The sequence below is a fragment of the Hylobates moloch genome, unplaced genomic scaffold, assembly GCF_009828535.3.
Source record: "Hylobates moloch isolate HMO894 unplaced genomic scaffold, HMol_V3 SCAFFOLD_19, whole genome shotgun sequence".
Classification (NCBI taxonomy): Eukaryota; Metazoa; Chordata; class Mammalia; order Primates; family Hylobatidae; genus Hylobates; species Hylobates moloch.
Genome location: NW_026652294.1, coordinates 40203411 through 40216228, shown reverse-complemented (window position 1 = coordinate 40216228; position 12818 = coordinate 40203411). Strand labels below are relative to the sequence as shown.

General features: G+C 49.4%; 1 protein-coding gene across 1 annotated transcript in view; it reads right to left on the bottom strand.

The window, feature by feature from the left end:
• The window catches only part of NTN1 (netrin 1), a 225032-nt gene that overhangs the window by 45958 nt on the left and 166256 nt on the right, over positions 1-12818 (bottom strand). The window lies entirely within an intron of this gene.

Here is a 12818-nt window from a genome sequence, read left to right as displayed (position 1 = left end):
AACCTCCGCCTCCTGTGTTCAAGTGTTTCTCGTGCCTCAGTCTCCCAAGTAGCTGGGACTACAGGTGCCCTCCACCATGCCTGGCTAATTTTTTATATTTTTAGTAGAGACAGGGTTTCGCCATGTTGGCCAGGCTGGTCTCGAACTCCTGACCTCAGATGATCTGCCCACCTTGGCCTCCCAAAGGGCTGGGATTACAGGTGTGAGCCACCGCGCCTGGCCCATGCCATGAATTTCTAATCCCTCTTCAGGAGGAGGAAGATTTTCTAAGCCTCTGTGTCACTCCATAGCTTCCTGCTTGAAAGGATGGTCTGCTTAAAGGACCGTGGTAAAGTGGAAATACTGGTTCTGCCATCGACTCACTGCATGACCTAAGACAAGCCACTGTCCTCCTCTGGGCTTCAGTCTCCCCGTCTGTTAGATGTGCAGGCCCGATCGGATGACCTATCTCTAGGTTCCTTCTGGTATTGAGAGCCTGAATTTCACTCTCAGGATGCCTTTTGGACAATGCTGTGCTGAGGAATGTTTAACAACTGGCTCTCTGGGGAACTAAAAAAAAAAAATGCTTTGATTTTACCATTTGTCAACTTCCAAAGTGTAAATATTCCCACTGTGGCCAATTTCAAACTCCCAGCAGGACACCCTGAATGCGGAATTGGGAAGAGATGCACGGTCGGCCCTTGTGAGCCAGTGGGAGCAGGTGTGAACAGGTGTGAGCCGGCTCCACACACCACCAAGCTTCACATGCCTCTCTGTGCAAAATAATTTCAGATCCCTGCTTCGTTCCTGATCTCTACAAATAGAAGGCTTTCTCCTTTCCTTAATCCCACAATACATTGTACTCTTCAGCAGAGACCACAAAACTGTGCAAATGACACTTGTCACAGTCTTCCCTAGGAAGGCACTGACCTCTCTGGAGGAGGGAATGGGGAGGGGCAATGCCCCGCTGGCCGCCTCCCTCCTAGACACCAATCTACTGCCCTGAAGCCTGAAGCCGTGCCCTGGATGGCAAAGACAAGGTCCATGAACCATGCCCCAGGGCAGAGGCAGGTGACGTGTATCATGTGGCCACACAAACAGCTTTAGGAGCAGAGGGAGAGAGCTGCCGAGAGGAAAATCCTGCTCGGCAGGAGGTGGGGCTGGGGACAGTCTGAGCATAATCACACCAGCCACAGGAGGCGGCAGCTGGTAGCTTCCCCGCCGCAACACCACTGTGCTGGTCCTTCCAACTCTGAAGGTCTATGTCTACAACAGCAAGGCAGCCTGGCAATTGGCTAAACAATGTCCCCACCAATCCATTCTCCTCTTTTCTTTCCTACCCTAGGGTTGAGCACCCTCCTTGGTCCAAATTCCCCACAGTTTCTTCAACACAGCCCTGAAAGAACCTCCCAGGCACCCCCCGTTGCCCAGGTGCTGTGCCCGAGAACACGAGGCTGGCTCTGCACCCCAGGCCCTGCCCAGCTGCTGGCAGCACAGGGGAGGATAGCAGATGGGGTCTGGTGGCCACAGTGGCCTCCAAAGCAGGCCTTCCCAGGCCCCAGCGATTTTGAGCTGAGAAGGGGCCAAATTTATCCTTTAGCCCAGCTCCTTCATTTCGCCGAGAAGACTGGCTCCAGGACTACCAAATGGCTTGCAGAATGCTTTAACTAGAGTGGGGTGAAGTACTCAAAACCCATGATCTCCAGTAAAGGATTGCAGTGATGGTTGTTATTATTTCTTTAAGTCTGGAGCGGTTTTAGATCTGGCAGGGTATTTAAGTAATTAGAGGGACCACTGTGGGTCCTGCTCAACCCCCTGCCTCTGGGGCTGGAGGGGGGCTTTACTCACCCCAGTTCAGTGGCTGTGGAGATTCTGCCAGGCGAGCCCACTGTAATAGGGGCAGGAGAGTCTGTACGCTGAGGGCCTCAAGCCAGGTGTGACCCCATTGCTACAAGTCCCCTCCCACCACAGCCCAGGACCTGTACAGGAATCTGCAACGGGTTTCAGGCCGAGCTCTGAGCCTGGGCCACCTGGGGGGTCTCTGCATCCACCCCTGCCTCAGCCTAGCTCCGCAGCCTGCACTGCCCCACCCCTGCCAGCCTCTGCCAGCAAGGTCGCTGTGACAGCTGTGTGACATGGAGGTGGGTCCAAGGACTCCCATCCTCTCCCTGACACCTGTCACTTGTCCCGTTCCCATCAGCCCTGCTCCTTGATCCCTCAGTGGGAAGAGCTCCCAAGAAGGGCTAAATATTCCGCCCCCACTTGCTCCTCTGGCCTCCCAGCTCATCCCTTTATCCTCCTCGAGGCTGGTGGCAGCTCCACCTGCAAAGGCCCAGAGACAGGGGAACAATGGGGGTCCTGAAACCCACCATGCAAATGGCTTCTTTGTGCTCCTTGGGGTGACGGAGGCCCAGGGTGGAGGGGTGGGGGGCAGTGGAGCTCGCCTGGCCCTGCTCACCCCCAGCCTGACCTCTGCCCCGGCCCTTTGTGCAGGTCCCTAAAAGGAGAAAGAGGGGAAAAGGACGGGGGTGGTGGGGAGGAGGCCAGGGAAAGTGAGAGAATGAGGAAGGTGGGGGTAGGGGGTGTAGGAGAGAGAGAGGGAGATAGAGGGAGGGAGACAGCAGAGAGCGAGAAAGAAGAGACGGGAAACTGACTTGTGCAGGCTGCTCAGAAGCAGGTTCTCCTGGCCAAGGGGAAGTAAATGTTAAGCTGAACCCTGGGAAATGGCCATTTTTGTGGGTCTGAAATGGTCATATACAGCGGCAACTCCACACGGTTTGACCTAATACACACGGGATGTCTGATCTCAAGGCGTAGGGGGGGCAGTGAGCAGGTCCCCCAACTAGAAGAGTCCCATGGCCCCTTGGCTTGGGCTCTGGCTTTCTTCCCTGGAACAGAATTCTGGCAACCTGCGCTGATGTCAGAAAATCTGGGTTTGATCCAGTGGTTCTTAGCCAGAGGCTCCTCTGTCCCCCAAGGGACACTTAATTATCACAACTGGCCAGAGGGCAGGTGCTGGCATCCAGTAGGAAGAGGCCAGGGATACTGCTTCACATCCTACAGTGCACAGGGCAGCCGCCACCTCAAAGAGATCTCCAATCCCCAGGTCAACAGTGCTAAGATTGAGAATCCCACGGTTTAAGCACCTTAAATAACTGCTGAATGTCTTTCCATTTCCACACCCTCTGACCCCACCACTCACTCCATGAAGCCACAGGACTGGACGTGGCAGTGCCTCTTCTTTAAGGGTAGGTGAAGTTAACAGTGACAGCATGTACCACACGGGGAACACTTTCCATCTTACATGCCACTTTGCATCCTCGAAAGCAGCCCAGGAATGGCACCCAGATGCATTTCTAAATAGAGTGCTTCATATATCACAACATTGCATAATGTTTTCTTGTTTTTTTTTGTTTTGTTTTGTTTTGTTTGAGACAGAGTCTCGCTCTATTGCCCAGGCTGGAGTGCAGTGGCACGATCTCGGCTCACTGCAACCTCCACCTCTCGAGTTCAAGCGATTCCCCTGCCTCAGCCTCCCAAGTAGCTAGGATTACAGGTGCCTGCCACCGTGCCCAGCTAATTTTTGTATTTTTAGTAGAGACGGGGTTTCACTATGTTGGCCAGGCTGGTTTTGAACTCCTGACCTTCAGTGATCCGCCCACCTCAGCCTCCCAAAGTGCTGGGATTACAGGCATGAGCCACCGAGCCCGACCTGCATAATTTTTTTTTTAAGTCAGAATTTCACTCTTATTGCCCAGGCTGGAGTGCAATGGCACCATCTTGGCTCACTGCAACCTCTACCTCCCAGGTTCAAGCGATTCTCCTGCCTCAGCCTCCCGAGTAGCTGGGGTTACAGGCATGCACCACCACACCCAGCTAATTTTGTATTTTTACTAGAGACGGGGTTTTTCCATGTTGGTCAGGCTGGTCTCAAATTCCCGACCTCAGGTGATCCGCCTGCCTCAGCCTCTCAAAGTGCTGGGATTACAGGCGTGAGCCACCGTGCGCGGCCACATAATGTTTTAACAATTAAACCAGCAAGCAAAACAGCTGTGAGGAGACCTTTGAGGGAGAACCAAGAAATGCTGAATATGGACTATGTATCAAATGATATTAAGAAATGCGTCGTTAATTTTGTGAGGTATAATAATGACATTGAGATATTCTCAGTTTTTGGAGGTGTATTCCAAAATATTTTGGGCTGAAATGTCATAACATCTAAACTTCTTTAAAAAATTTTAGCAGAAAAGATAGTTGAAACAAACACCACAAAATGTGAATTGTTAAGTCTAGGTGATGAGAATGTAACTGTCCCCCATGTTTTTCTCCCTACTTCTGAAGATTTTTCAAAATAAAAAGTTTATGAGTTGAATCACATTAATTCAGAATATACTAATGTATAGTACAACTTGGAATTTGGGGTATATTTCATTTTAGGTTATGCTAAGTTTTACCATGGAAAAACGACCAGGCACACAAAAGCTCAGTCCTTTTTTAACATGGTCACATGGGAAATGTTGCTGACTTGAGGAAATGGCTTTTTTTTTTTTTTTTTTTTTTTTTTGAGACAGAGTCTCACTCTGTCACCCAGGCTGGAGTGCAGTGGCGTGATCCTGGCTCACTGCGACCTCTACCTCCCGGGTTCAAGCGATTCTCCTGCCTCAGCCTCCTGCGTAGCTGGGACTACAGGTGCGTGCCACTACGCCCAGCTAATTTTTTATTTTTAGTAGACACAGGGTTTCACCATGTTGGCCAGGCTGGTCTCGAACTCCTGACTTTAGGTGATCTGCCTGCCTCAGCCTCCCAAAGTGCTGGGATTACAGGCATGAGTCACCGCGCCCAGCCAAGGAAACGGCTTTCTAAACCGTCAGCTGCATCCAGTTCAACATGATGCGTAACTAATAAAGGAGCCGAGTTTGTCTCCCAGAGCTGCCCCAGCTCTCCTTAATGCTTTTGGAGAGAATGTGTGGATTTTATTCTGTATAACAGGAGTTCTCAGCCTTGATACCATCACCATTTGGGGCCAGGTACTTCTCTGTTGCGTGGGCTGTCCTGCGTAACACAAGATATTTGGCAGCATCCCTGGCCTCTACCCACTAGATGCCAGTGGCACCCTCCCCAACCCGAAATATCTCCAGACACACAATAGCCCCGATTACGAACCACTGAAATCTACGAACAGAAGAAAACTACGCGAAATGCTCCTGTACAGCAGTCTTTCCACCGATATGGCTAATTCTTCAGGTGTAACGTGTTGTGTCACTTGTTTTTGTCACCTGGCATTATATTTTATCTTTCCATTTAGATGTTCTCCCCACATCATTATATGGCTATCCCATTGCTGGGTAACTCAAGCTCTACTCAAAGACACCTAGGTCGTGTCTCTGTTATTAGAAGCAATGCTGCAATATTCATCTCTGTAGCTAAATTTTGGCACACGTCGCTATTTCCTTTGGCTAAATTCCTAGAATTGAACTGATGGGGTCATGGATACTTTTTGATACACAATGCCAAATTACCCTTCATAAAAGTGGCACCAGGTTACTCTCCCACCACCAGAGTAGGTGGGTACCTGCTTCCCCAACCCTTTTCAACGCAGACAATAATTACTTTTTATTCTCCGAACAGTGTCACTCTAATCTCTAATTATTTTTTTTTTGAGACAGGGTCTCGCTCTGTCACCCATGCTGCCATGCAGTGGTGTGATAGCTGGGACTACAGGCATGTGCCAACACCTCTGGCTTTTTTTTTTTTTTTTTAGTAGAGATAAGGTCTCCTCATGTTGCCCAGACTGGTCTTGAACTTCTGGGCTCAAGCAGTCCTCCCACCTTGGCCTCCCAAAGTGCTGGGATCACAGGCATGAGCCACCATGGCTCCATCCCTAATAAGCTTTTAAAAGAGTATTCTTGTTAATGTTTTTTTTTATTACTAGTAAGTTTAATGCTTCCTATGCTTATTGCCATTTGTACAAATTCTCTAAATTCCTAGTTCACTTTTTTAGCCTGATTTCATATTAGGATCTCTTATTGAATTGTAAAAGTTCTTTATTATTGAGGACATTAATCTTTTCGGTCAACCATGTCACAAATGTCTCTCAGCTTTTAGTTTGCCTTTTATTTTGCTTATAGAGATTTCTGAGATACAAGTTTTCCACTTATTATTTTTTGAAACGGAGTTTTGCTCTTGCTGCCCAGGCTGGAGTGCAATGGCACCATCTCGGCTCACCACAACCTCCGCTTCCCAGGTTCAAGCGATTCTCCTGCCTCAGCCTCCAGAGTAACTGGGATTACGGGCATGCACCACCACACCCGGCTAATTTTGTATTTTTAGTAGTGACGGGGTTTCACTATGTTGGTCAGGCTGCTCTTGAACTCCCGACCTCAGATGATCCGCCCGCCTCGGCCTCCCAAAGTGTTGGGATTACAGGCGTGAGCCACCGCGCCTGGCTCTGCTTATTATTTATTCAAAATCTTTCCTTTTATGCTTTTGTATCATGTCTAAAAGGCCTTCCTCACATCAATATTACATTGATATTCATATATATTTTATTCTAGAACATTTAAGGACATATACTGAAGGTATATAAATCTTTAATCCATTGGTGATATACAGCATATTTTGTTATTATTTTAAAATAAATAGCCGGTTTTCCCAGGACCATTTACTGATTGATTCATCCTTTTCTGCACTGACTCAGTCATAGCTTTACCATATGCTAAGTTCTTATGCTTACATTTGAGTATGTTTCTAGACCTAGACCCCCCCCTCCCCCCCGACACAGTCTTGCTCTGTTGCCCAGGCTGGAGTGCAGTGGTGCGATCTCGGCTCACTGCAACCTCCACTGCCCAGGTTCAGATGATTCTCATGCCTCAGCCTCCCAAGTAGCTGAGACTACAGGCGCTCACTACCATGGTCCAGCTCATTTTTGTATTTTTAGTAGAGATGGGGTTTCACCATTTTGGCCAGGCTGGTCTCAAAGTCCTGGCCTCAAGTGATCTGCCTACCTCGGCCTCCCAAAGTGCTGGGATTACAGGCATGAGCCACTGCACCTGGCCTGTTTCTAGACTTTCTACTCAGCATTAGTGATCTCTCTATTCCTACACCAGTGCCACACTCATTTAAATAATCCTGTTTACAATATCTTTAAATATCCGGTAGGGCAAATCACCCTCCATTAATCTTCTTTTAAAAAAATTATTGGCAATTCTCACCCATTTATTTTTCTGGCTGAATTTAGGAATCGTGTTTCATGTAAGTGGGATTTTGACTAGAATTATGCTAATATATAGATTATTTCTGGGAGAACTGACAGCTTTACAATTTTGGGTCTTGCCTTCCCAGAACGTGGCAAGACCCTCCTTTTCTTCTGTTCTTCGTGTTCCTTGGAAAAGTCTTGTTCTTTTCTTTATATACATGCTGTACTTTATTGCTACATTTATTTCTGTGTTTCATATTTTTACTGGTATTCTAGTTGAGATTTTGTTTCCATTATCATAAAATTGATATGCATTCACTGAGTACTTACTGCAGGCCATGCTGACCTTTGTACGTTAATTGTTTAATGGCTCCTTGCAGAATTCTCTTATTAGTTCTAACAATCTTCCGCTGATTCTTTGCCAGTGGGAGTTTTGGGTTCTTTATGCTCACCCATTCTGGGATTAGCTGATTTGTCCACCCTGTCTCACCCTGGCTACCTTGTGACCCAAGGGTCGGAGCTCTGCTAACTGTTCTCTAGTGCTCACCACCTGTGGCCCTGGTCATGCCAGCTCCATGAGCCAACCAACCACACTCACCAGAACCCCTTTAACTGGCACCTGTAAAAGGCAGTGGCTTTTGACTGGCTGGCCCTCCATGTCTCTTTGGTTTCAGGTCACCCCTCAGTGGATACTCGAGTTTGCCTCTTTCCTAGTAGGATGTTACCACATAGGACTTTTTTTTTTTTTAATTATCTAAAGTTGACCAAACAACATAACTTTGGCTGGGCATGGTGGCTCACCCCTGTAATCCCAGGACTTTGAGAGGCTGAGGTGGGCAGATCATGAGGTCAGGAGTTCGAGACCAGCCTGGCCAACATGGTGAAACCCCCGTCTCTACTAAAAATACAAAAATTAGCCAGGCGTAGTGGCACACGCCTACAATCCCAGCTACTCAGGAAGCTGAGGCAGAAGAAATGCTTGAAACAGGAAGGCGGAGGTTGCAGTGAGTTGAGATTGCGCCACTGCACTCCAGCCTGGGCGAAAGAGTGAAACTTCATCTCAAACAAACAAACAAAAACATAACTTCTGTGGGAATGGCATGGTGGCCAACACCACTCACAGACTCTGCGCCCAGGCAACCACGGCCGGGATCCCAGTGATACTGCTTGCTAGGGCTCACCCATCTCTCTGTGCCTCAGTTTACTCCTCTGTAAAACAGGGGGGTGGGAGATGACAGTACCTAGCTCCATGGGTGGAAGAGATGATTAAACGGTTAATAATGTAGAGCATTTGGAACAGTGCCTAGCACAGAGAAAGCAAGCATCTTATGTATATAAATGTTGTCTCCTCCTTCCCTGAGCCAGAATCCATTTATCTTTTATTCTGGGTCTGGTCCAATCTTCTCTCGGGATAATACTAATCTGATGGTGTGTTAATGACTTCACCGGTCATTTATCTAAGTGGCTAACCTGGGACAGCCTAACATCCCGTTTCATACCACCCTTTGAAACCAGTGCCTTGGTCAATCAATTACTGACCCTCTTTACCAGTGGCCAAGGCTGTCTGCATGGTCTCCAGTGATCCACCCTCCTGCCAGTGGTCTCCTCTGCGGACCCCACAGCTCCCTTTCTCCTATACCAAGAGCACTGAAGCCTCACTACCTGGGACTCAAGGAACCAGATCCTTCTAAGGTAACTCCAAAAGGGGAGAGAGGGTCAGGCTGAGCACCCAGAACTCAAAGCCATACACCCACAGCTAAAGGGCTGGAAGACAACAGAGGACTTCCGCCATCCCCTCCAAAGGTTCCCAGTGAGGCGACAGAAAGGCAAGCATGTCCCCCATTGCTGCCTATGCTCCAGTGCCTCGTCTCCAGGACACTCACCCCAGCCCCAGACAAATCAGACTCACTTCACCCTTGGACTCTGACCCAAAGCACTTGACCTTTTTTTTTTTTTTTTTTAATTGTGGCAAAATATATATAAGATTTAGCACTTTTTTTTTTTTTTGAGATGGAGTTTTACTCTTATTGCCCAGGCTGGAGTCCAGTGGTGTGATCTCAGCTCACTGCAACCTCCACCTCCCAGGTTCCAGCAATTCTCCTGCCTCAGCCTCCCAAGTAGCTGGGATTACAGGCGTGTGCCACCACATCCAGCTAATTTTGTACTTTTAGTAGAGATGGGGTTTCACCATGTTGGTAAGGCTGGTCTCGAATTCCTGACCTCGGGTCATCCGTCCACCTTGGCCTCCCATAGTGCTGGGATTACAGGTGTGAGCCACTGCACCCGGCCAGATTTAGCATTTTTAAGTGTACAATTCAATGGCATTAAGTCCATTCACAACATTGTACAACTCATCACCACTATCAAGTTCCAGGACTTTTTCATCACCCAAAAAGGAAAACCTGTACCTATTAAACAGCCGCTCCCCAGCCCCTAGCAACCCCTAATCGGCTTTCTGTCTCTGGGTTTGCTTATGCTGGACATTTCAGATAAATGGAATCATATGATATGCAGCCTTTGGGTCTGGCTTCTTTCAATCAGCATGATGTTTTCAAGGTTCTTCTGTGTTGTAGCACATGTCAGAACTTCTTTTTTTTTTTTTTTTTGAGACATGGACTTGATCTGTCACCCAGGCTGGAGTACAGTGGTGCAATCACGGCTCACTGCAGCCTCAACCTCCTGGGCTCAGGTGATCCTCCCACCTCAGCCTCCTGAGTAGCTGGGACTACAGGCGTGCATCACCATGCCTGGCTAATTTTTTTTTTTTTTTGGAGAGATGAGGTTTCACTACATTGCCCAGGCTGGTCTCAAACTCAAACTCCTGGGCTCAAGCAATCCATCCACCTCAGCCTCCCGAAGTGGTGGGATTATGGGCGTGAGCCACTGCACCTGGCCATTCATTTCTTCTTACGGCTAAATAATAATCCCTGTATAGATATGCCACATTCTGTGTATCTGTTCATCCGATGATAGACACGTGAGCTGTTTCCACCCTTTGGCTATCATGAAGTCAAGCTCTTGACCTTTAACTGGTTTCTAGTTCTTACCTCTCTGCTTGGTTCAGACTCTACCATGAGCTGCTGGAAGGCAGTTCCCTCAGCTGCTCCCTGCCTTGGGCAGTCCAACTTGTGACTTCCCAAGGTCTTCAAAAGCCCAATCAAGCTGACTCTCCATGCCTGTCCTCACGCCAGCAACTCCCACCCCAATCCCACCTTTCTGGATAGAGAAGCTGGCTCAACCCCTCATTATACCATGGCATTTGTATTTTGCATGTCAATGTATTTTTTTTTAATCGAGCACTTTGAACAGGCCCTCCACTGAGTCACAGGCTTTACTGAGATCATCCCATTTAATCCTCACAACAGCCCTAGTGGCAGGGTTGTGATTACCCCATTTCACAAATGAAGAATCCGAGAGAGGGATCAAGCAGCCCTCAGGTCTCGGCCTCCCATTTTAGTGCCTTTTTCTCCCTCTCCTCCCTCTCTACAACCCCTCGCCAATACCGCATTCAAGTCCCATCAACTCATTTTCCTGTATTCACCCAACCTATTCCCTATCTTGGCAAACAAAAGCCTAAACAAGAGAATAATCCATGCTTATCCAGGCTGCAGGTCTACCTAAACCCAACTTCCTTCCGTGAAAAAGTGGAGGTGCTGAGAGGCCACCAGAAGTGACTTCTCTAAGGTCAACCCCCACCCCCACCACAAAGGCCCGGTAGCACCTGAGTGCGGAGATTCTCGGAGAGGTTCAGCTGTCGGGCTCTGCGGCGTTTTCCCTTCAGACTACCAACAAGGTAATGTGCAAGGGTGCCCTTGGCAGCCACACCCACCCCAGGCTGGGGCTGCTGGGGCAGCTAGCCAAAGGTACCAGATAAGGCCCCGATGGAGTGAGTGCCTCGTGAAGACAGAGTTAGGAGAGAGGACCCGGGATCCCTGTTGGGAGGTGGAGGGAGCCCAGAAGTCGGCCAGCTCCATGCTCCTGTACCCCCAGAGCCCTGGGTCCAGCTTCCATGCAAAGGCAGCTGTGATCCCTCAAACCAAGGAGGCCAGCAAAGGCAGCCTCTCCTGCCTCTGGACCTCTTTGCTCTGTTTCTGCTGGAAGGCCCATGGGCAGTGGTGAGGTGGAATCAGCTGCCATGGGCTCTGAGGGCCAGTCATGCACCTCTCCCAACTTCACGTTCAATGACATCTCATTGGGTAGCCAGAAACCAGCCAGGGAGGGAGTACTGACACCAAGGGAAATGGCAGATGCTACACACTGGCCCCACCCCCTGCCCCAGGCAGTTGCTAAATATTTACCAGCAGCTCCACCCACAGGCCTCTGCCCGGGATGTGGGAGAAGTGGACCCTCAAGGGCGGACCAAGAAGCAGCAGGCACCTCTGAAGAAGAAACCCCAGCAGGAGGAGCTCACTCCTGCCACAGCCAGCCAGGGAGGGAAGGGCTTGTGGAGCACGGGGTCCACCCCTTCATTCTTCCAGAAGGCAGAAAGGAGACACCATTGCATTGTCCAAGTTTTTAGAGTCAGTGCAGGGCAAACCCCAGGTCTCCTGGCTCCACACCAGGCTCCTCCCACCAAACCAAATGGCCACCACAAAACCAAACAATTTGCAGATCAAGAACTCCCCTTGAGTTGATAGGTGGGGAAGGGGTGGTACAGGGAGGGAAGGCAGGTGTCTCTTTTATCCTTGAGCGCTGAGGTCTCTACAACCAATAAGTGGGTGAGTGCCGGGGGAGCCGTGGGCACCATGCCCTTTTTGAGTGGGTGGTCCCTCTCTCCCTTCCTCCCTGTTTCCCTCCTGGCCTCCCCGGCCCCAGACCCCCCACAGACACTACGTTCCCCGCCTCCCTGCCCCATGACGGCTTACCAGCTAGCTCTGTGAGCAGGTAAAGAACATTCCCGGAGTGAGGTGGCCCTTCAAGGGGAAGAGTTCAGGGGAAGGTTATGTCCATCAGCTTTCAGAACAAATTCTCAGCTTATTAATTCTCCTCTGGTACGCAGGCAAAAGTAAACAAGCTTTTCTCAGGCAGCCTCGCACAGAGGCCTCCCCTATTCAAACACGGCAAGAGTGGACAGGTTTGGGAGCACTGAGCTCCCGGGCCCCGCTTCCCAGGGGGCCCTCCTGGCCTCCTGCCTGCAATGTCTCAGCCGCTGAGACAAAGCATGCCCAGCCTCTCTGTGGTGGGAGGCCCCACGGTCCAGCACTTGTGTCCCAGAGATGGCTCCGGTCCTCTGGGAAGAGCATCAGACACCCTGGGCATCCAAGGACCCCCAGAGTAGGGCAGTGCGGGTCTGGTCAAAGCTACAAACATTGCTACAGGCTTCCAACCTGCTCACTCAGCCTCTCTCTGAGGAAGATATTTTATAAGGGTGTTTATTCACTGCTCGCTTCGGTTTAAACCATGCTTTTAAAGGTTCAGAATGAGGAAAGGAAATAAACAGTAACAAAATCAAAAGCAGTCCAAAAAGTTAAACAACCCAAAGAAGACATTTCAAAAGAGGAGGCTGCAAGTGTTTATAAGCGGCTGCTCCGGAATCTTTTGTCTGGTGGAGCCAAGAACCTCGGAAGTTTTATACCAGCTTCTTATAGCCTATGTAGAAACCTCATGAGATCCCTCCCCTCCACATTCTTCCCCATTTGCCTAT